We start from the raw sequence: 24,799 nt of genomic DNA, 5'->3' as shown, positions 1-24,799 counted from the left end.
AAAAGAACTCATTAGAACAAAAGTTTTCATTTTGGTGAAGTCCTATTTGTCAATTTTTTCTTTTACAGATTGTGTTCTTGGTATATGGTCAAAAATATTTTCTATTATGTTTCTCCTAAAAGCTTTATAATTTTTTGTTTTTATATTTAATACATTTTAGTTAAGTTTTATATAAGGCATGAGCTTTAGGTCAAAGTTAATTTTTTTTTTTTGCATATGGATTATCGAGTTGTTCCAGCACTATCTGTTGAAAAGACTACTCTTTCTCTATTGAATTATTTTTTGCACCTTTGTCTAAACCTAGTGGACATATTGGTGCGTCTCTTCTATAATGTATGTCTATCCTTTCTTCAATATCAACACTATCCTGATTATTGTAGTTTTATAATGTCTTAATATTAATCTTATTAGTGTAATTCTTCTAATTTCATTTTTTTTCTTTTCCAAAATAGTTTTAGCTTTTCTAGTTCCTTAGCCTTTTCATATAAACTTTAGAATCACCTTGTTTGTATCTACAAAAAAGTTCTGCTGGGATTTTGATGGATATTACATCTACAGATCAATTTGTCATCTTTACTGTATTGAGTCTTTTAATTCACAAATGCACTGTCTCCCCATTTTTTAGGCTTTTGACGCCTTTCAGTAGGATTTTGTAAGGATCAGTAAACTATGACCCATGAACCAAATCTGGTCTGTGGCCTATTTTGTAAGACTAGTGAGCTAAGAAAGGTGTTTTTTGTTTTTGTTTTTGTTTGTTTTTACATTTTTAATGGGCTGTAAAACAAAAGCAAGGCAAAACAAAACAAAAACAAAGAGGACTGTGCAACAGACATTAAATAGCCCTCAAAGCCTAAAGTCTACCTGGCCCTTTATGTAAAATTTCCTGGCTCTTGCTGTAGATGACTCATTAGATTATACCAAAAAGGCTTCATTTGGGGGGAGCTAGTGTGAATTTTTGTTTGTTTGTTTCCAGTTGTTCATTGGTAGTACATAGAATTTTTTGCCTATTAACTTTATTTTTTGCCTATTAACTTTAACGTATAAGCAACTGAACTGAAAAAAATCACTTCATTCTAAAATCATTTGTGGTGCTAAACTCCTGTTTAAAATCAAAGAAGATATGACCCTTTCCCTCCACTTCCTCTGTCTGTTGGTGGTGGAAGCAGTGATGGGAGTGGTGATGGGAGACAATTGACAGAACTCATTGTGAATTACGTGTTGTGATGCAGATACATACGGGATGTTTGGGGTTATGTGGAAGGACACTATACCGCACAGGCAAAGAAGAGAGGCAGGTCCAGGGAGAACGATGTGTAGATCACCTGAGTCTTGAAGAATAAATAAGAGTTAAAGAAAAGGGCGGGAGGACATTAAAGGCAGGAGTAGAAAATCATGAAACATTAGCTTTATTTTGAGAACCACAGGCAACTCGTTGTGGCTGTGTATGTTTATGTAGAAGGGGTGAGAGATGCTACTGCAGGAGCCAAACATGTAGATTATGTGTGCTAAATTAATGCCTTTCAACTTTTTATTGAAAGCTCTTGGAAGATACTAAAATTCTGTGAGCAGGCGATACAGAATTCTCTGTAGGTGAGTTTGACTTTGGCATACAGTGTGTGACATCCAGTCCCTGAAGAGTAACTGCCTCTATTTAGAGGGTTGTGACAAAAAAAAAAAAAAAAAAGCAAAAAAAACCCAACAAAAAAACAACTTTCAGAACTTCTGCCTCTCCCCAGCCAGTTCCTCTCCTGTGAGAAATCTAGCTGGCCATCTGGACTCAGCTCATCCCTTTGGACGTTTCTGCTTGTCACCTCTTCACCCAACTTTTAGCAGCTTCCAGTGGCCTGCCAGGGGCTCCTTGGCATATATCCCCTTCGTGGCTCTGCTTTTCCCATTTCATTTCTGAAAGTAAAAGTCCAATTCTTCAAGATTCTCATGGACATGAGTATGCAAAGCAACAAAACAAACACTTGATCAGAAACGTGCTGGAGGTTGGTGGCGTGACCTCTGTGGAGCCTGACTGCCATTGCCCTCGGGTGAGATTACTCAGCACTCCTGTTGGCTGGATCCCAGGACAACACCCTCTTGTGCAGCCTGGTGATCCTCTGTAGCAAACATGGAACGTTTCATTAAGTGGCTCAATAAACTGAAAACAACCCTAGAAATGTACGTAATATTGTTTGCTAGTTAAGACCAAAGTAGATTTGGCAAGTTACTTAACCTTTCTAAGCCTGTTTCCTTATCTTTAAATGAGGGTAGTGATGGTACCTACTTCTTAGGGTCCTTGTGATGATCAAGTGAGAAGAGATCTGTAAAGCTCTTGGCAGGTACCTGCCCATGATAACAGCACAACAGATAGGAGGGACCCTTAGCATTGCTGGTGCATTCGCTGCTCCCCACACAGTTGTGTTAGTCAGCCTCCTCAGCATTATGTTTGTGCTCTTTAGAGAGCTTTTGGAGGAGTTAGAGGTAAGCTGGGAGGGAAAACAGGAGTCACCCTTTGCCCTTCATTATCAGGTATAAGGAGCTGCATGTTTCTTTCTTTGAGATAAAAATCCATCTTGGTATAACTTCTGTCTATCAGTTCTAATTCTCCTCCTCTGGACCCCATAGGACATGTGGGATTTTTCTTTCACATTGTGGGCTCTTGGGACATTTTAGGAAAGTAATTTTGCTCCTTATTACATCCTTCTTTACTTAAAGAAGCACTTTGCCTCTCCCAGTGTAATGGGATTGTTTCAGGATTCATTTCTAGGCTCATAGGTTCTGTCGGCTCTCAGGCTAAACATCCGTATCTGCAGCCCTCAAATTTCCTATCCAGAGAGAAAGCCACAGCCACAAATCGATCTGCAGAAATGTACTGAGCACCCTTATACCAAAGGCAACTGGAGAAGAGACATGGCCACGTGCTTCATAACATCACAGCAAGTCCTTTGGGGTTGTCAGTGGAGGGTGAGCCTGTGTCTGCATCTGTTGTGGAGTGGAGGTGGTCAGGGTGGAGGGGGAGGCAGGCCCTGGGAGTTTACACCACTGGCCGGAAGATGCATCTTCCCCTCGGACCCTCTCACCAGACCTGGCTGCCGAGGCTTCGAGGCTGCCTCGGGGCTGCTGCTTACTCTTTACTCTTTGTTGTGAACTGAGAGTCGGTCTTCCCTGAAAATTCTTGTGTTGAAACTCTACCCCGCGATGTGAAGGTATCAGGAGGCGGGGCTTTAGGAGGTAATTGGGATGAGTTGAGATTATGAGGCAGAGCCCTCCTGAACAGGGTTAATGCCTTAGAAGAGTCAGGAGAGGGCTTGTGCTCTCTGCTGTCTGTCACGTGAGGGGAAGGAGAAGTCTGAAGCGGGCTCTCACCGGAACCTGACCACGCTGGCACCTTGGTCTCGGACTCCATCCTCCAGAACTCCGAGAAATGAATTTCTGTCGTTTATAAGCCACTCAGTCTGTGGTCCTTTGTTACAGCAGCCTTAGCAGACTAAGATGTTCGTGCTCCCCATTTTCTTCAGAGCACAGGTGAGGGCTTGGGATACAGGGGAGTGCACAGATGGGCACCGGATCCGCCTGTCCTCACCACACACAGACCCTGGCCCAGCCACGTGGGTTTTTCCAGGCTGTTTCTGTCTATCTGTCAGTCCCTGGATCATCGGATGCGGCAGCGACCACTGTTTGACTCCCACCCAGGAGCACCCTGAGAACATCTCTCTCCTGCTTGGGTGCAGACTCGAGGACAAGTCCCAGGGACAGCAGGAGGCTCCAGCCTCCCATTTTCTAAGTCTCTATTTCCTGCCCATGATCTACCTCATCTCCAGATGATGGGAATTTTCTCTTCCTTCAGTGGATGCTCTGTCCTCTACCCACAGGGATGTGGCCTCTTCCTGTGCTCTAAGCAGGTCAGAAACACCAGAGCACAATAGCACAACGTCCTTACGAGGACTTGCAAAGGACACCCTTTGGCCAGTTTGGGCATATGCCTCATTTATGTGCCAGTCTCTGTTGCTGTTGGGCTGGGGTTCAATGGCTAGTTCAGCTTAGATCACGTGCCCAGTCTCGTGGTTAAGAGACGGGATTTGCTATTTAAGAAGGAATCAAGAAATGACCATGTGACTTACCTTTTCCCTACTCTTTACACTTCCTACTGTTCCTTTTGAAATATTCCCTGATTTAGAGCAGAAGTGTATTGTGACCAATACACAGAACCACCACCACCACCATCATCACCGCCGTCATCATCAAAGCTTCTTCAATACCTGTTATGTTCCAAGTGCTATATGAAGTCTATGTCCTTTACTCTTCCTAGAAAACCCACAGGTAAATATTGTGGCTAGAACTAAGATTGCCTCCAGAAAGCTAAATTATAAAAATCAATGTTCATAAATCAACTATACTTCAACAAAAAATAAAATAAAATCAAATCAACATCAGGAGGTCAGAACAGGGCAAAGTAAAATCATCTCCAACAGAAAAATGTTTCTTGAGTCTAAAAAAGTTTGAAAAAATTCAATTGAACATGTTAGCATTTCTAAGGGAAAGAATGAGGCTGTCAGAGAGGACCCTAGGAAGTGGAGAGGTGTGGAGTCCAGCTTCACCAGCGCCCACAGGGACACTGTCCAGGGAAAGGGGCTGTGAATATTTTGATCCCCATGGCCATGTTGTTTTGATGCCTTGAAACAGGTGTTTCATCTAATTCTCCTTGTTCTGATTCCGTGTTCATCAGTCGACCTCCCGAGTATAATTTGGCTTTCCCTGTGCTTTTCAGTGGGGGAGTGTTAGTCATGCTGAAAGACTGTGAGGTTTGTATCACAATCCTAGTCCTCCTCGTCATTTGAGAAGTTGATATTCTGGTTTTTCTCTAGTCTATGGAACTTGGTCAATGTGATTCCATCCTGGGAGATGGGTGGATATCTGGTGGGCTGAAAAATCATGTCATTACTGTCACCAAACATCGCCAGATGTTAGATTATGGTAAATTTCCAAGGGACCTGTATCTGTCACTCTTGTTTTGGGGACACGTTTGTCACACTGTACGCTTAGGCCAAGACCAATCCTTTCCCTTCACTATTTGCAACCTGGCTAGGTATCATTAACCTCATTTTTAAGCTGGGGAAATAAGGCTTAGAGAAGTTGATTCTTTAAAAATCACACTGTTGTGGTGAAGTAGGTTTAGAATCCAGGTGTCTGACTTCAAAGCACATGCTGTTCCTCCTTCACCAGAAACTTTCATCTCCTTGTTTGAGCCCAGCAGTTCTCTTGTACAGCCTAATAGTCCGTGGCATGTTTAGCAGGGAGAGTGCTGCCTCTGAATGTATTTGTGATGGTCCGAACACTTTGCTTACAAATGAATACTTCTGTAGAGGAAAGACCAACCATGGTCTTTGTGACCACATGCAAGACAGTGTCACGAAACATCAGAAGGCAGTACACAGAGTCTCATAACTAAAGGCATTTTCAGATAAGTACATAAAGTGCAGTGCTTGGAGGAGCACAGTGGACCCCTTGTCACTGGTAGTTCTTTTCCCTGTCGGAAAAGAGAGGTGGAGGAAGATAAAAGAATATAAGCCAAGGGTTCCCACAGGGATGAAAACTACAGGGGCCAGTTGCTGCATAAAAGATGTTGGAAAATTCTTCCTCATCATCCACCTCTCGTAGGCCGTTTGCCCCCTTGGGAGAGGCAGCCCAGACAGATAGGAAAGCAGTAATCTGTGGAAACCATCTGTGAGTGCTGACGGGACTTTGGCAGGGAGGTGGGCTGGGATCCGTTCCTACCGATCTGTAAATCCAGCTTTGAAAACTGCTCCCTGTGGGAGGCCTGGGGATGGCTTCGAATACTTCGTGGGTCTATTTGTGAAAGAGGGTATATGGAAGGGCAGGAGGATATGTCATCTGGAACCGCTTAAGAGGACATTTTTCTGGTCTCAGCTCAGATGTCACCTCTGCAGGAAGGCTCCTGCCCCTGAATTACATTTCTTTATTTATTTCATAGCTCAACCATCGGAATTCTATGTATTTATTTACTGCCATCTCCCAGCTAGGATGTAATCTTCATGAGGGGAGAGACTATCTGTCTTCATACTGCAAGTGTCTAGAAGAGAGCCTGGCACATGGGAGGGGGCTTCATAAATATTCACTGATGGATTGATTCAATGAATGAATAAATAGCTGAATTAATGAATGGGCAGAGAAGATAGTGAGAAACAGTGAGAAAACAATGGGGAGTGGAAGGAACCCAGCGTTTGGAAATACATAGACCTGATTCCAAACTTGATCCTAAACTAACTGGGTATATGACCTTAACCTTTCTGAGTTTTGGTTTTTTGGTCTGTAAAACTCTGTTTCATAGAATTGTTATAAAGGTTAAATGATAGAACAATCCAAGTCCATTACCATTTGCAAAGTGACTGGCATAACAGCTAACACACAGGGACACTAATGTATATCAGTGTCACTGTCTTCCTTCCAAATACATAAGCAGAAGAACAACCATGCATCTACCTCGTAATAAAAAAGCTTTGAGTCAACATACATATTTTTTGTATGAAATGCTAATAAGCACGTTGGATCATCAGATAAATAAGTTTCATATTCTGCCCTCAGAAAGCTCATAGAAACATACAAATCAAGTTTGTTTGGAGCCGGGGCTATGGGGTGGCATTTTCCTCATTTCTTAATAATACAGGCCCCTACTTTCTATCTCACACAATTATTTAGTTGAGTTTTATCTTTAAAACAAGCCTAAGAGGTGGGTACTATTATTTTAATTTCACAGATAAAGAAATTGAGACCCAGAGAAGTGAAGTAACTTGTTCAAGTTCACACTGTTAGTGGACAGTGGACCGAGGGCTCCCTACCAGTGCTATGTGGTGTCAGTACTTACATTCCTTCCACGGTGTTTCATGCCTGCGCATTTCTAACAACTCCATTGGTGACTCTAGAGAAAGTTTCTGTTCTTTCTTCACCTATATGCATAGGCAATGTGAATTCTCTCCTTCTTCTAATTGAATCTTTCTTCTCTAAGGTTTTGATATATGCCTGCTTTTATTTAAGCTGTTGGCTCCCACTGCTCAGTTTATTTCATTTGTTATAAAGGATGTGCACATTTTATGTATATGCTCTAGGGCAACTTAGTGAATCATCTTGTGATTCAGAATACCAAACTAGTGGTTTTTGGGACTGCAGCCATCATTTGGTGCAATCATAGGAGTTTAGCCATTTGGAAGTTTTTTCTGACAGCCATTTTGTTTCAAGGTGACAACTCAAACTGAACTGAAAAAATAGTAACAAAAACGTATTGAGAATCAACTACACCTCCATATAATAACATCCCACAAACTAAATGCTGAATAAAAATACCAAACTCAAAAGATTACATCCTGTGTGACTCCATTTAGGTCGAGTTAAAGAACAGGCAAGGCTAAGTTATGGTGAGAGAAGTCTGGATGTTGGTTGCCTTGGAGGTGGAGAGGGAGGTAGCAGCTAGAGAGGAGAATGATGAAGCCTTCTTTGGATGATCTATCTAGGAAATGGGAGCAAGAGCCTCTGAACTAATTCTGATGTTTTTGCCCCTACACCATTCTACCTCTTTCCAAGTGGCTGTTCACTCTATAGAAGGTGCCCTCTTCTGTTTTTGAGCCATTCCAGTTGACTAATGCTCATGAAACAGAAAGCTTTCTCCTATATCTTCTAGTCACTGGTCTTACTTGAGTCTTCAGGTGTCACCTCGAGGAGCAAGAGTAGTAACTGCTGTTTAGATGAGCCCAGTCATGTGCCAAATGCCTTACATATTTTCTCTTTTAATTCTCATTAGCATCCTCCAAGTTAGGTACTATATGTATTTTTTTTTCTATTAACAGTTAAGAAAATAGAGGATCAGAAAGGTTAAAGTTAGGTACTATTTTTTTCCTTGTTAATGTTTAAGAAAATTGAGCATCAGAGAGGTTGGCACTTACCCAAGGTCACACAGCGACTAGATGGCGAATCAAACTCAGGTCCAAGGTCAAAGCCTGTGGTGTTTGAATCACTCCACTCAACCTCCTCTCTCCCCCTGTATATTCTATTAAACATTTGACTCCTTTATGCCCTGACTCCCACTTCTCTCCAAAGTTTTAACCCCTCAGCTAACACTCCTGTGTTTGTCTGTCCAGCATTCCCCGTCCAGCTGTGTGGCTCTCACAAGAGCTGCCGTATTGGGTCATGACTCTGTTCCTGACCACAGTTACTGCTTCGTGTGGCTTCTTGGTCAAAGGTGACCAGTGAATTCTGCTTTTTTTTCCCTGTATTGCCAGGGCCTTGTGGACCATTGACAGTCACCTGACTTATGTGAATTTAATTAAATAAACTCAGAAATAGCCTATATTGTTGGTTGTTAGTTGTCTGCTTTTTCCTAACTTTTCCTTTTCTGATTCTTTGGGAAGGATGTCTTCCTGGAATCCTCTCACTTTTCTCCAGATACAGGGCTACTTGCTACCATTGGTCATGCAGTGGTCCCTTCCTCAGTGCTGAGCTCTGACCCCATCCAAGCAGACCACCCTCCTGTTAGTCCCCCTTGCCCGTCCAGCCACTGAACCTCCATCTGAAACAGAATTCTGCTTTGTTCTCTTGGCCCACAGCCCCTGAGGCCCTTGGGCCATCTTCATGGCTCTTTCTCAAACATGCTGTTCGTGCGTTCGTGTGTTTTCACCATGAGACCCCAAGTTTTGTTGGTGGCAGGAGCTGTGCCCTGGGCCTGTTTCTGTCTCCACTCCACCAGCAGCCAGGCTGGAGCTCTGCTCAGAGAAGGGCCTTCAGAGAATCCAAATAAAACATAAAAATAAATGAATGGGAAAGAAGTTTGCTTCAGAATGTGTGGTGCTGTTTTAGTGAGTGGAAATTCCAAGGAGACAGATTTCGGCTCAAAGGAAGAATTGTTTTTAATAGCCTGAGAGACTCAGTGACAGACGGGGCCGCCCAGGAAAGGAGTGAGCTGGCCCTCTCACGTTGGCTCAGAGGTGGATGGACATCCGCGGGGATGCCTGCTGGACAGGAGAGTCAAGGATGGTCGGGCGATGGGTTGACCTGGTCAGCACTTTCCAAGCGTTTGTGAACATGAACCAAGTAATGTCCTTTGTATCTGAACCGTCGTAGTGGCTCAGGTGCTGTAACAAAATACCACAATGGGGTGCCTTAGACAGTAGAAATTTATTATCTCACAGTTTTAGGAGCTGGGAAGTCCAAGACCAAGGTACCAGCAAGGTTGGTTTTTGGTGAAAGCTCTTTCCTTGGCTTGCAGACAGCTGCCTTCTCACTGTATCCTCACGTGATAGAGGATGAGACTGAGCTTGGTTTCAGAAATGAAATGATGTTTCTTTAGAACCCACCTAGGACATCACACTTCCTCCTTGAAGGTCCCTCCCAGTCTTGAGACTCTAGAATTCTTGTTCTACCATCAGAGGGTGGGTGGGTGCGTGGGGGCAGGAGCGGGGACCCCCACGATCTGTGTCCGTGGTTCTGAGCATCACTGGGACTCCTCATCACACAGCCCATTCAAACTCCACCTCCTGTCTCCAGCCTCCTCTCCTTTCACACAGGGACCCCGGGGCTTCTGTGTTTCCTCCATCAGCCATCCCAGTCCTTTGTGGACTAAAAACGTGTGGCAGCATCGTGCCCACAGGTTAGGTCAGGGGGCTCCCATCCGTGCTGTCCCATCACCTCCAGCTGCTTGGATCCAAACAGCATCTTCTTTGCTTTCATTGTTCCCGGAGCAGACTGTGGCAGCTCCAGGGTAGGAATGATGTCTCTCCAGGGTCTTGCACAGACTCGGGACCTAAGTCACCAGTGAGCACGTCAGTAACCAAGTGAAGATACCTTTTGTGATAATAATATGTCTACTGCTACTACTGCTACTAACGGCAACAGTGATGAACTTCACTGTGTAACTGCCGAATGCCAGCTACTTTTAAGAGCTTCCTGAATTTCTTTCGCTTAATCTTCACATTAGCATGATGATGGAGGTCCTCTTCTGCTCTCCATTTTTGAGATGGGGCTACTCAGTCAGAGGGGTTAGGTAACCGGCTCGCTCACGGTCACTCAGCTGAGAAGTAGCAAACACGAATTTAAATGCCCTTGCTGCAGAACCCATGGTCTTCGCTGCTCTGTATACAGTCATGTCAGTCCCGCTGACTCCTGTCCTGTGTCCCACATTGGGCTCGGGGGCCTCAGCTGAGTATTAGGTAGAGCTGACATTGACCCCACTGACATCCCACCATTCCTTCCTGGGTATTGTAGAGACTGGATTCGGTTCTGAGAGCCTCTCAAAGCTCTGATTATACTGTAGGTTTATGCTGGTTTGGTTTCAAATCATGAGGCAAGGAGGAAGCTGTCTCAAACTCCTGCCAGTCTGTTCTGCCCAGCTAACCTCTTCCCACAAGAGCTGTGCCTCCTTTAGTGGGACGCCTGAAGCCTGGAAGAACCTTCAAATCAAGCAGCCAAGTCTCATTCAGCCTTCAAAGGCTCTCCTCAACTGAATGCCAGATCCCAGTGTCAGATCCCGGTCCAACGTGTGCAAACCGCACAGCTCCAGGGCGGCTGAGGCCATGGAATACTAAGTCAAGATCAAGTGGTTTAATACCAAAGGAAAACATTTTCAAAGTTTTGTTAGAGAGAAAGTAAAACAGGGATGATATCGAATTCTCCAGCTCACTAATTCATTTCTGTTTGGTCAGCTCTTGATAGGATGTGATGTCTGAGTGTCCCAGCCCACAGGTTTATAGTCAAAGAGGTCAGTGTTTTTATGCGGATCAAGTAGACGCCAGAAGACAGACTTGGACCCACGTTAGCACCCAGAGAGGAGTTTTTCCATCCATACCAGGTCCTGGGGTAGTTGATTTTGCATAGGTTTTCTTGTTAATCTTCGCAGCCACTCTATAGAATCTAATATTTTTGGCCACATTTTATAGATTTGGGAATAGAGTTTGTAGAAGTGGGAAGAGAAATAACATTGTATTGGTCCTAAAAAGTGAAAGGGAATGCCCTGATTCTAAGTCCAGTACTCTGGAATCATGCTCTCAGGTTCAAATACATCCTTCCTCTCTACTTTCAAAGGTTCCCACCACCAAAGCAGTGCTCCATGCTGGGCACAAGAGAGGAGGGCAGTTCCTTGTGGAGATGCTGCTGGGGCTGATTGGCCCTGCCCTCTCCTGGGTACCTGTGAGCACCACAAGACCGCGCTGTCCAGGCTCCTTTCTCATCGGCCTGAGTTTGCGCTGATGCAGTGTGAGCAGAACTGATGTGTGTATATGCAGTTTGGGGTCCTGAGAACCAGACTCTGAAATAGAGCTCAACACTTACAATCCTCACCTCATTTACCTTTTCAGTAGAAAGAATTCCAAGGACCTAGGGAAGGTTAGAGCCACAACATGAAAGGAGTCTGGGTCCCTGAATGACTGCGTGGGGCAGAGCGCCCCAGACTGAAATGAGCAGCAAATAAACCCTTGCTGGGTTAAGTCAGAGATTTGGGGTTTGTGACTTAGAGCAGTTGGCTTACCTTGGTATTGTCCGAGAGGAATGGTTGAGGCGAACCCTGAGAAGAATTGGGGTTGGCAGAGATTTAACATCATCTCAGAGTGAGGAGAGATGTACAACCATAGCCTTAAGGAGCAGAATGAGGATTCCTCTCGCTGATCCTCCTTTGTAGACAGACGTCTCTGGTAAGGCCCACCACGACCCCTGCAGAGTGGAGAAGTTGAAGTCTCCAGCTTTGAAATTCAGCCCCGTGCTGTGCTGGGGGCCCTACCCTGCCTGACACTGACCCATCCAGGTAGGGCCGAAGCCACAGAATCTTAGTTGTTGGCGAGGAGGTGGGGAAGCATCCCCTGATGGGTCACAGACACCCCCAAGGCATGCCGAGCTGACTTGGTTAATGACGGTGTAGCCAAAGCTTTTCCTGTCTCAGTTTTCTGAGTCCCAGATTCCCAAGATGAGCAGGAGGAAGGAATCCAGACTTCTAGAAACAGCTTGTCATCCCACCTGCCTGCAGCACTGGGTGTTTCATGTGGGCTGGCTGGAGATGAGGCAGGAGCCGACCTCGGAGCTTTCCAAGTGCCATGCCGATGAGTTTGGTCTGAATGAGGCAGGCAAAGGGGTGGCAGTCAACGGCAGTAAGAAGAGCTGCTCCGTCAGGACTGCGATGTCTCATAGCCAGAAAGGTGGCTGTGGGGAGGCACATGGCCTGAAACAGAGCAAGTTTATAGAGGGCACTGGTCCAAAGTGGAGATAGTAATGAGGGCAGGATGCAGAGAGCAGCAAAGTAGCGGAAGTGCTGCTCGGCGTGGGGTAGGGGTGATGCGCTGCAGGTGAGGGATGCTTGGGAGGAGGTGCAGAGAAGACGATTCAGGGACTGGGGGTGAGTCCAGGCTAATTAGGGTGGAAAATTCCGTAGCATCCTCGTTGCCTCCCTCAGGACACAGGCTGTGCTTTTCTCAGCTCTGCAGTGGCAGTGAGCGCCTGGCGGAGTGCGTGTGGGCTGGATTGAGTACATTACTGGAACCTCACGCAGCTTTTCCGAGCCATCTTCTACGTCTCTTGGTTCCCATGGCTGCAACTTCAGCAAATCAGTTCTTTTGCTCGGCCTGAGTTTCCGTGCATGAGCATGCTTGCCTGAGGTTCCTAGAATTCTGGCAAGGACTCAGACGCCACAGAGAACTTGGCTTCTGTCCTAAGGCAGCTCTCAGTGGCCTGGGCAGGTAGGCTGTGATGTCACAGGCAGAGGGCACTGTCTGGAGCTACCCATTGGATGCCCAGGTCCAGGGTTGCTAGATTTAGCAAGTAAAAATGCAGGACACCCAGTCAAACATGTGAATTCAGATAAAAAAATGAATACATTTCTAGTATCACTGTGTGCCACACATTGCATGGAACATACTTGTTTGTTGTTTATCTGAGATTCAGGATTAGCTGGGTGTCCTCTGTTTCCTTGGCAGGCTTGCCCGGGTCCCTCTGTCCTAATTTGCGTGGACAGAGGGGCTTGGCTGATGTGGGGGAGCTCCCCCTAGTACCTAGAAAGAGCTCGGCTGTCTCTAAAACAGGGGGCTCCAGACCCCATGCTGACCAAGCCCGGATTCTTCTCACCAGCAATTCCCTCACACTTTCTTTCATTCAGAAACCTCAGCACAAGGTGATGGCAGGTGGGGAGGGCAGCCGGGCTGCCATCCATCACTGCCACTGTCAGGGCGGGCTAGCAGAGCCGCCTGGTTCCAGCGCATTAGTGACCATTACGTTCCTAATGAAGATTTGTGGCGCTGCTGGAAGAGGCTTCAGCCACGTTGTCTCTGGTAGGCAGGGTTGGGGGCGCCCTCAGGCGGAGCTTATGGGAATGGAGCTTCTAGGGACTGGAAGAGCTGAGAGGGATGAGTAGAAAGGAGGAGAGAAGAGAGTGGGAGCTGGAGAGGGGTCTGAGCTGAGGGGAGAGCTGAGAGGGCAGGAAAGAAGAGGCATGTGGGGTGTGGGTTCTGAGGCCAACAGGCCGAGGGCACAGGTAGGCAGGCAGGAGCCCCTGATGACAGCGAGAAGCCAGCAGTTCAGGGATGGCTGGTTTCCTTGGGCAGCTGTGACATGTCGCTGCAAACTTGGTGCCTTAAAACAGCAGAAATGTGTTCTCTCACACTCTGGAGTCTCCAAGTCTGAAATCAGTTTCATGGGGCTGAAACTGAAGGCAAGGTGTGGACAGGACTGAGCTTCATCTGGAAGTTCTAGGGGAGAATCCATCCCTTCTGTCTTCCAGCTCTTGGTGGCCCAGCATTCCTTGGCTCATGGCCCCATCACTCCGATCTGTGCCTCCACCATCACGGGGCCTCCCCTCTTCTGTCTTGGAATTCCCTCTGTTTCTCTCTTAGAAGGAGATGTGTGACTGCATGAATGACCCACCAGGACAATCCAGGATAAGCTCCTCCTCTCAGTATCATAAATTTAATCACTTGATTTGCCATGTAAAGTGATAGTCACTCTTTTGCCATGGAAAGTGTTATTTTGTGGTCCAGGAATCAGGGCGTGAACATGTTATTTTGGGAGTCACCATTCTGCCCACTCCTTGGTGTGAGGAGAGTCAGATCATCACGCCAGGGTGGGGAAGGTTCCTTCAGGAGTCAGCTGGAACCCCTACCCAAGCTTTTATTCACTTCTCTGCATTTTAATGCCTCAAAGCCAAGGCAGAATAATTCACACACTCTATGGACGGAGATATTCTTCTGGGAAGAGCATTGGCTGGGAGTCCTGGCTCTGCCTTTGACCTCCAAGTGACTGAGGGGACTGGTCATGGCCCTCTTTGGGACTGTCTCACCTGCTATAAATACAGATGTTGGATTGCATGGTCTCTGAGGGCTCCTCTGACCCAGGGACCAGTTGGTGACATCCAGTCTGATTTCATATGAAGAATCTGAGGTCCCTGGAAATCTGTTTCATCAGAGAGTGGAACCCAACCTCGGTTGTGGTCCAGGCTGAGCTTTGGGTCTGAGCTCATGGCTTGTTCTGAGCAGCTCTTTATAATTCAGAACTGAGGCCATAATTCAACCCGTAGTTGACCTTGTAGCTAAGAAAGTTTCACTGAAGACACGTCCTGACTTAGTAGCCCAGCGCAAATCTGGATCAGCAGAGAGGCAGCCGGAGCACAGTGAAATTGGACATGCCGCTGAACTTTTCAATTTCCTCATTTAAAAATTGAGGATATTTTGAGGGTTGTTGATTAATAAGAATAAGAAGTCAATAAATGCAAAGCACTAGAATATTTGGCTGCGTGTGGGGCTTAGCAAATGGTAACTGTGGCCCTGAGGGCTCCCTGCAAAGGCATCTCCTCTTACCTGTCTTAGGACTATGTACCGTGTTCCTTCAGCTCAGAGCATCCTTCTCCTAGACGCACACAGAGTTCACTCCTCTCTTCCTCCAGGTGACCTCGGCCAGGCCACCTTCTTAGAGAAGCCTCCCCACACATTCTATCCAAACTCTCAGCCCCTTTCCCTGCTTTATTTTTCTCCCTGGAACTTGTCACAATGTAACTTACTCTACATTTTACATATTTATCTTATTACTTGTCTGTTTCCTCTACTAAAATGTAAGGTTCATGAGGTCAGGGATTCTAGCCTATTTTACCACTGCTGAATTCCCACTTGAAACAGTGCCTGGCACACAGTAAGCGCTCACAAGAATTTGTGAGATGAAGGATTGAGTGAGAGAGAGAAAGGAATGCTCTTGGAGCCGCTGTGCAGAGGACAGAATGCGGGGAGGGAAGGACAGAGGCAAAGGGACCAATTAAGAGGCGACAACAGCCAGGCAAGTGCTGTGGCTAGGAGCTCGGATGAAGCAGGGTGGCAGCAGAGAGGTGGGGTGGGGTGGGGATGTGGGGGGGCATCAGATGGCGGACGTGACAGAAAGGGAGGCATCCAGGAGGACTCCGGGTTGTCTGAAGCAGGTGGGTAAATGGGGCTTTCGTTTACTGAGCTGGGATCTCTGGGGAAAAGCAGGTTTGTGATGCTTGCGTCCAGGGGTCTCTAACTTGGGAGACATGGAGGAGAGTGAACTGTGCCGGCATCCGAGGAGTGGTCTGCTTCAGCCTTCAAGATGAGTTCACTGTTTGACCTGAAGCAATGTGCCTCACCTCCCTGGGCTGAGGACTCTTCAGCCACAAAGCAAGGGAGAGAGGGTGAATTAGAGCCCGTCTGAGATCCTTGGGCAGGCAGCGTGGGACAGTGGAAAAGCTAGGCTTCGGAATTAGACAGATCTGGGCTCTGATCTGAGTCTTAGTTAATCTCCTTGGACTCAATTTCCTTATCTCTAAAATGAGCTGGGGTAGCTCTGACCTCATAAAGCTGCTGTGAAGTTCAAGTGATAAAATGTCTCTAAGTGCCAAACACTTTGCCAGGGACACAGTAGAAAATCAGTCTTTGCTAATTTTCTCCCTCTGATCTCACTGCGGTTTCACAGTCCCCACTAGCCACCTGCCTCTCAGCAGGTGGAGGTGCACTATCTTACGAGGTTCATAATGCTCTTTTACCTGTGCATGTCTGAGAAACTTACCATTTCAATGCAGATATGCCCCACGGATTATTGTGAAAGACCATTAAACATGTATCAAATAAAAACACTAACAGGAAGATCTATTGCTTTGCACACTTGCTTGAATATATTACATAGAAAGAGTAAGAATTATTCTCCTTCTCTGCCATCACCTTTCCGTTCGATTTTCTCACACCAGGTGTTCGGATCCCAGAGAGAAAACTTCCTCTCCTCAGTCTGACATTTTCCACTGTGTTGATACATACCCAGTGGAGTGATTCTGCAAAAGATGGTGCCACTCACAGCTCCAACCTGAATGAAGTTGCTCCCCAAATTCTATTTATGTCATAATGAATATATTCAAGTTAATAGTGTCAAAGCCGCAGTAGGCACACCTGCAGCTAAGAGTGCAGTGTGGATCTGGAGTGATTCTGAATTTTCCTTCCACAAAAATAATTTTGGCAGCTTGGGATCAATATCTTCCTCCCATATGTTTCATATTCTCTATAAAGTATAATTGAAGACACCCGTCTCAGCAGTGCTTTTCGGCGTGAATGCATTCAGAAATTCTAAAAAGGTAATTTGGAAAGGAAGGAAACTAACATTTGGCTTGCGTCTACCATGTATCAAGGCTGTGTTATGCACCTTTGCATATGTTATCTCATTTAATTTCCACAACAACTCTGTGAGAAAGAGAGTATCAGGCTTCCCTTTGCAGGAGACTGGGGCTCAGAGAGGTTAAGTTACTTGCCTAAGATCACACAGTCATTAGCAGTGCACAGCTGGGATCTGAAGCCTGTGTTGTCTGACTCCACAACTTGAGGTCTTGAATGTTATCTTGCACTCCCGCTACTCCATCTCTAATTCTCCACCCCTCCCACGTCCAGGCCTCTTTTCATTGAGAACATGGACTAAATCATTGGAGAAACCCGAAACTCTGAGACCAGATTTGGAAAGAGCTTTCTTGGCCCCAAACTGACACTTGGACCACTTCCATTTCATCTTTAGTCAGACCGCGTCAGTGTCTTTATTTCCTTGTGTGTGAACGGAAACAAAGTTGGACGGAGGTGTCTGTGACCTTGGATCGAGGGAGATTTTGCCTCTATTCTAGGAAATGCATCTCTTTCTCCAGGAGGTGAGAGGGGAGCAATCCCTGCCAGGGGAAGCGGATTCTTTCCACTGCTGCTCTGACAGCCATCTCGGCAGTCCTCCCAGCCAAACTCTCTGGGCTGCTTCGTGTTCCGCTGCACAGTTCCTGTTGGGGTAAGATTTGGCTCTGGGTCTCCCCCCGCCCATTAATCTTAGTTTGTTGCTATAAAGAGACATCTTGAAACATTCAAGAAGTGAAGGAGGAGTTCATCCGTGTCACAGACAGCATGCTTCAAGGATTGCTATGCTGACAACCTGGCCAACTTGGATGTCAAAGCATATATCCTGGGAGGAAGTGGCCTTGGAGATTTTCCTTGCTTTTCAGTAGGTCTCTGTCATTACCTCCCAGTTTGTTCAGAGCAGCAATAATGCATTTGAACCCGTGGTATTCCCAGCTACCACGGTCCCCAGACCAAATGCCTTCAGCATGACCACTGTATGAAGTCCTCTTCCTGGAGTTGGTGGATTTCTGTCAGTGATGGGGATTTCTGCCAGACCCAGAAAACTCACTGGCAATCCCCTTGGCGTCCATGTAATTATTGTGATTCAGCTTTTGGGGCAGCTTCCCTGTATCAGGACCCACATCACTTCCGACTCTTGCACGTTTGTTAAACTGATAAAGTCTGCTGGTCATTAAGTGTTCCCTAACATTTCCTATATTTCTGTTTTGGGGAACTCCAGGTAGGGGAGACGTTCTGACAATTGGAAACTTGGTTGAATGAGGAAGCATTCCTTAGGAAGTGGAGCACTTTTGACTTAGAGGAACCAGAGTCCTTAGATGGAGTGTTCCCTAGCTTCAGCCTCCAGGAAAATGCCCTCATGGGGGCCAGAAGAAAAGGGAACTAACACTAATTGGGTTCCTACAATTGAGTTCCTATCTTGATGACCTTGCTATCTACTTTATTTACATTGTCTTATTTAATTTCTGGCAAGCATTCCCTGTTTTGCAGAAAAGGAAACTCAGGCTCAAGGAAGGTAAATAGGTGATAGTGTTGAAATTTCAAATAGAATTGGACAGAAAGACTAAACAGAATTCATTGTCAGTCCGCTAAGATGTTTTACGGGGTAAGAGAGTTGAGGCAACTTGTTACTAGATTGGTTCGTCAAGATAGTGCTCCATTTCTTGAGGCAGACTCACATTAGCCAAATTCATAAAGGTTGATATAAAAACCATAACGTCAATGTATTAAATTAGAACAGGAGTCATACCTAGCATAATGGCCAAAATACTTGCAGTGACCCAAATGGCATTTTCTCTTCTTGTGGGAAAGTTACATGGGAAAGTAAATTATAATTGGAAGGTTACTTGATGCAGATGCTGTCAGAGTATGATAAGGTGATTATGCAGTATAAGTGTCCAGTGGCCTTGGGCTCTAGTGGCCTCTTCCATCCATTTTCATAATAGAGCTAAATTTGTCACAGAGACTGGACATATCGAACCTTGGACCTGGAATCCCTCCCCCTTGGTCCCTTCTGGCATGGGCACTACTCTGTGACTCTCCCTCCCTCCACTTCCAGGAATTACCAAGTGCCCCCTACTTAACTTCAATTATATTAATGTCTCTAGTTATTAATAGTGTATTTTTTTCCAGTTAACTTTCAACATCCCAGCTCTGATCTGGTGTCTGTGGTGCTATTATTAACCCTGCTATTAACTTTATGTCTCTATTTCCCAAGTTGTTGGCAACCCCCATAGCTGTTCCCATGTAGAGATAATTTCTATGCTGCAGGATTTGGGGGGAAGGCTAAGTGAGAGACAATGTATGGGAAAAGAGCCCAGGGCAAGGCAGCTGGTTAGTTCTATTCTTTTCTTTCCAAGAGCATTAAAACTACAAAAATGCCCTACTCAGATCTCTATCTCACTGACCTCAAAAGACAAAGTTAAATGATTATTTCTACTTCAAAAACTCATCCCAGACGGTGGAGCAAGGAGAAGTTCCCTCCTCACTTAAAAAAAAAAAAGGAGATTATTTTACTAATAATGATGGTCTCTCTTTCCACGTATATGACTTTGATTACATTTTATAGGGTCTTTGAGTTGCAGACCACCTTTCTCAAATGTCGATGGAGTTGGTCACAATGTCATTGGGAGAACAGAAGCCATATCACTGGTAAAGGAGGACTTGACGTTTGCTTCTGCTCACATGGTAGCTTTAAGATAGGCTTTACTGCTGCCAGACTTCATTGTCTATGGGAATAGCTGAAGTTTGGGCTTTAGAGAGGGGTAAGAGCAAGAGAGATGCCACCTGATCACCCATGCAGGGCATCGTGATATTGATCCAGATAGACATCCAAGTTTGCTGCCTTCCAGACTTTGTCCGTTGAAAGTGTGAGGCAAGCATTTCGTGGTAATTAATATTATCATTAATAACTAACATTTCAAAGTGCTTCGTATTTCATCATCACATTTGATCTCTGATGAGGGGGTTATTAATTTTACTCCCATTTCATAAATTAAAAAAATGACAGCAGATACATCATAGAGCCAATCAATTAGCAGAAAACATATCTCTATTAACTCCTAATTCAGGACTCTCATCAGGATGCCGTGCTTTTTTTCTCATTTATATGCTTGAGTTCACCTCTGGCCCTTGAATGAGTTCAGTCTGAAGATTAGGAAATAAATAACAATGTGTCACTGTGAGGGTTAATTTTATGTGTCCACTTGGCTAGGCCACAACATTTAGATATTTAGTTAAACATTATTCTAGATGACCCTGTGAGGATAGTTTTTAGATGAGGTTAGTGCATCAATAGACTTTGAGTAAAGCAGAGCACCTTTAATAATGTGGTGGGCCTCATCCAATCATTTGAAGGCCTCTTATGAAAAGACTGACATCCCCGAAAGAAGAGGGAAGCCTGCCAGCAGACCGCATCTCAGACTCAAGCTGCAGCTCTCTTCTGGGTCCCCAGCCTGCCAGCCTCGCCTGCAGACTGTGGGCTTGTCAGCCTCCACAGTCATATGTGGGAGTCAGCTCCTTAAAACTGTCGGTTCTGTCTCTCTGGGGAACCCTGACTGATAACAGATTTTGGTGCTGGAAAGTGGAGGTGCTGCTGTAACAAATACCTACCCATGTGAGGGTGGCTTTTGAACTGGGTAATGGGGAGAGGCTGGAAGAGTTTTGAGGTGATGTCAGGAAAGCCAAGACTGCCTTGAAGGGACTATTCATAGAAATATCGTGCTTCTGGGGAGGTCACAGATGGAAATGAGGAACACGTTATTGGAAACTGAAGAATGGTAATCCTTATAATAAAGGGACAGAGACCTTGGCCGAGTTGTGTTCCAGTGTTTTTTGCAAGGGAGGACTTGTCCATGATTAACTTGGATGTTTAGCTGAGGAGATCTCTAAGCAAAGTGTTGGAGGTACTGCTATGTTTCCCCTGACCGCTTGTAGTAAAATGTGAGAGGTGAGAGATGAACTAAAGAAGGAATTGTTAAGCCAAAAGGAACCAGAACTGTAAGATTTGGAAATTCTCAGCCTATCAGTATTGCAGAAAACAAGAAAGCATGATTTGGAGAGACCATCAAGGGTGTTGCTGGACAATCATTTGATTATAAAGAAACCACAGGTGTGACTCATGAGTTCAATTAACCATTTCAAGAGAATTGATGCCAGCTTGGACTGAAGTGGGGAGACGGGAGAGAGACAGGACAAAATGAAGGAAGGCTGTTGGACTTTTGAGACTTTACAGGGTGGATCAATAGAGTTACCTGGCTGTGAACATGTTTCTCCAAAGGCCCAGAAGGCAGTTCAGAGCAGGGCTGCCATCACAGGCTTAGAGGACGTAGGCCTGGGGGTGGGTGTTGGGGCTGCTTCCCCCTTGGTTTTATGGCGTGGAACTGGTGCCCAGGGCCTTGGGGAAGGGCTGCCTTCCGGTAGATGCAGAGAATGAGAATGGAGCCAAAGAGGGTTATTCTCAAGCCTAAAATCTAATGGAATTTGCCTTGCTAGTTTTCAGACTTGCTTGGTACCTGCCACCCCTTTCTTCTTCCTGACTTTTCCCATCCGGGATGGGAATTGTCTATGCTCTGCTTGCCCTACTGTTGTATTTTGGAAGCAGATTACATGTCTGGTTTCACAGATTCACAGCTGGAGAGGAAATTTGCCTCAGGATGCATCCTACCTTAGGTCTTACCCATACATGATTTATATTTATATTTAGATGAGATTTTGAACTTGGAGTGGATTAAGACTTTGGAGGGGGCCTGTTGGGATGGGGCGAATGTATTTTTGTTATGTGAAAAGAACATGTGGGACTAGAGGGTGAAATGTTAATGGGCTGAATGTGTCCCCCCAAATTCACATGTTGAAGTCCTAGTCCTCCCAGGACCTCAGAATAGGGCTGCATTTGGGGATAGTGCCTTTAAAGAGGTAATTAAAGTAAAATGAGGTTCTGTAATGGGTTTAATCCAGTAGAACCAGGGTCTTTATAAGAAGAGGAGATTAGACACAGACACAGAGACTGAGGGGTGACTGTGTAAGGAAACAGTGAGAAGTCAAGGAGAGCGGCCTCAGAAGAAACCAGACCTGCCAACACCTTGCTCTTGGACTTTAAGCCTCCAGACCTGTGACAAAATAAATTTCTATTGTTTAAGCCATTCAGTCTGTGATAATTAGTTATGGTGGCCCGAGCAATCTAATATGGCCACCAACATCAATTAAATAATTTAGTGGGATGGGGCTGTGTGTATGTGGGAGGCGCATTTTGTTGGCATTAAGAAGATAAATCTTGGTTATTTGACTGATTTTGTTGTTTCAAAGTTGATATTGCCTAGATCCAACTTTAATTATATGTTCCTTCATCTCGGAGTTTTTTTTTTCCATGTAAAAATCACTTTCTCTCAAGTTTATTGCCTTAATAGCCTGGGGGAATATTTGCTTCTGAGGATCATATATCAAATCTGTTTTATTTGAGTCAGAATATCTTTCTTTCTTCGTAAACAAAATTATACTGTGATTTTAAGTGCAGAAACTCTTGGAAGGAAAAGTCTGCTTTGGATTCCAACAAAGTTTCCTCTCATTACATTTGATCTCTATTACAGACTTCAGGACTCCTACTTGAAGGCTTGCTTTCAGAGATTACCTGGAACCAAACTATCCCAAACTAGCTGTCCTTCACCAAGAGGAATTGCAGGACCAAGGAGCCTCCCCTTTGGAGAAATTCCTGCCCTCTCCTCTCTCTCCCCATGAACACTCTAAATAACCATACTGACAGAGGGATCTTTTTTTCTTTCAATTCCAGGTTTGACATGCCCAGACTCCAGCATTAAGTACAAATACGTTTGAAAAAAATGACCCAAAATTCCTAATGGACATCTCACTTTCTGGCTGTAGTTCTCAGTCCTGAAGATGAGAAATAAGTGAAAGGGTGAAAAAGAATCCTGCCAATATTTGTCCATAGACTCAAAGAGCATCTTTGTGCAGTGATGACACTAGTTTGTGAATGGCATTTCTCATTAATTTGCTTTTCTGCTTAACCAGAAATTCTTTCTTTGTTCACTTTTTTAAAAAATTGTAAGTATTTAAAAATCTTGCAGCCGAATTCACACAGTAATGAAACACTACATTGAACAAAACTGATTTTTGTATTTTGATAATTATCTTGACTTTAGATTCCTATTTGAACAACAAAAGATTATCCAGAAAAGTGCAGATCAGAATAGCTGTACACCAAGCAAAGGAGTTCCCTTAATGTGCAGAATGATATTTGTCTGCTCATCTTTTCCATCTTCAAAGTAAGTGCTCCCTCAAACTGCCCCCCTCCTCCGCCAAAAACAAATACACAAAAGCAGACCATTGCAGATCCTTGTTAACTGGATTCCAGGAGATTCGGAACTCACAGGTGTTTTGAGGGCAGTTGTAGTCCGGGTTGATGGTGTACTGGGTGGGCAGCATGCAGGGAACGGAAAAGGAGCCTGAGGTCTGTCACTCAGCCATTGTGTATCCTTAGCCGAGTCCTTCAAACTCTGAGCCTTGATGGGGAAATAATATCTGCCTCACAAATTTTCATGTGCATCAAATGAGATAATAGATGTGAATCTGCTCTTTAAACCGTAACGGGGCTGTGCAGATGTTAGTCATTATTTTCAAACAGCATCTGCAACCTAGTTTTGATTGTGGTTTACTTTTGGAGAGAAGAGAATATAAATGCCTCTTGGCTCCTCGGGAACAAACAGAATCCAGTAACTTTAACTACCAATGATCACATTAGAGGCAAATATCCTGCTGCAAAAGTAGCCTGACTCCAAGGGCTAGTCTTATTTTCTAAAGTCTTATTTGCTGATTAATTATAAGTAGCATTTCCATCAGCATCCTACATTTTGAAAATGCATTTAAATAAAAAGCATACTCTTTTATAGAGCACCACCTCCAGATTCTCCCACTTTGTTCAACTTACAGAAGGAAAATATTTCTTGGAATTTTTCCGTCTTCAAATATTTCCATCATTGGTAAGGAACTTGCTTTTGTCACTTGTGTATTTTTTCTTGAACAGTTTTTTTTTTGATAATTCTTCTGTTATGTATTTTCTCTTTAGGTGGTTTTATAGAAGGAGCTATTTTTTATTGCCAATTACCATACGGAAGAGATTAATTATCTTAAAAAAAACTCCAGAAAATTAACCTCTGGTTCACGATATTGCACATCAGATAGAATTCTTCAGGGTGACCTCATTTTTTTCCCACCCCAAACTGTCCATTTAACCATCTTATCAGGCAGTCATGGTACTGGTTTTCTGGTTCAGGGAGTTTTCAGATAGAATTCAGGGAAAGGGATTCCACGAGACTCCTCCAAGCTTGCCCACCACATTGACTTCTGCTTTTTGTGCATAGTTTAATTCAGACACCTTTTATCTGTCACCTTGTCAATATCTCTCTCTTTACTTTTTATATCTGACATTAGATTATTTGCAAATCTTTGCCCTCACGTCACTTTGCTACCATCTTGAAGTAGTATTCTGCAATTAATAGCACCTTTTTTCCGCTTGGCCTTGGGGTCTAGGTGAACCTTGATTCAGCAATCCTTCCCACTGAGTCGTCCCCCGAGGATGGTGCTGGAGGAAGGAAACGGGGTGGGGTTTCAGGAGACCTGGGTTCCGGTTCTGCCATTAGTTAACTCCAGCACGTTGCCAATGTCTCTGGTCCTTTCTGAGCCTCTGTTGATTCATCTGAAAAACAAACTGGATGAGCTATCCACCAAGATTCTTTTCCAAGTTTAGATTTTTCCTAGTTATCAAATATGTAGTACATGGAAAGAGTAAGGGCTTCAAGGCCTAGCAGACCTGGGCTCTGTACGCTGTTGGGAGAAGGTACTAAAATCCTTTAAGCTTCATTATTCTTTGTCTATAAAAGAGGGGTGCTCAGATTCCCCTCAAAATTATAAGTATTAAATGGGCTTATGTGTATAAAAGGCTGTGATATAGAAAAGAGATAATATTGTTTCCCATCTCCTCCTCTCTTCCCTCCTCCACCCGCCCCCCCCCCCAAAAACCATTTAGAAATGGAATAAGAAGCTTTAGGCATATTTTGCAGTGGAGAAGGAAGTCTCAGATGGCTTGGCCCATTTTACCTCGCAAACTCTTGGAGGGTGAAGGGCTGGAATGCAGCATGCCAAGATTTCTAGTTCACTTTTAGCTC

The 24,799-nt window shown here is 44.8% G+C and overlaps 1 long non-coding RNA gene across 6 annotated transcripts in view; it reads left to right on the top strand.

The window, feature by feature from the left end:
• Positions 1–24,799, top strand: part of LOC140685784 (uncharacterized) — a 185,048-nt gene that overhangs the window by 77,223 nt on the left and 83,026 nt on the right. Inside the window, exons 3-5 of one of the 6 annotated variants that reach the window (XR_012059221.1) lie at positions 22,408–22,679; positions 22,778–22,900; positions 23,565–23,614. The exons of 2 other annotated variants lie outside the window; for them this stretch is intronic. This is a non-coding gene — a long non-coding RNA (uncharacterized lncRNA). Of the gene's footprint in view, positions 1–22,407; positions 22,680–22,777; positions 22,901–23,524; positions 23,615–24,799 lie in introns of all 6 variants that reach the window. 3 more of the 6 variants (XR_012059216.1, XR_012059219.1, XR_012059220.1) reach the window with 3 other exon arrangements.

Source organism: Vicugna pacos, chromosome 15 (genome assembly GCF_048564905.1).
Source record: "Vicugna pacos chromosome 15, VicPac4, whole genome shotgun sequence".
Lineage (NCBI taxonomy): Eukaryota > Metazoa > Chordata > Mammalia > Artiodactyla > Camelidae > Vicugna > Vicugna pacos.
The sequence above is the reverse complement of the archived record's forward strand: the minus strand, read 5'-3'. Positions and strand labels throughout refer to the sequence as shown.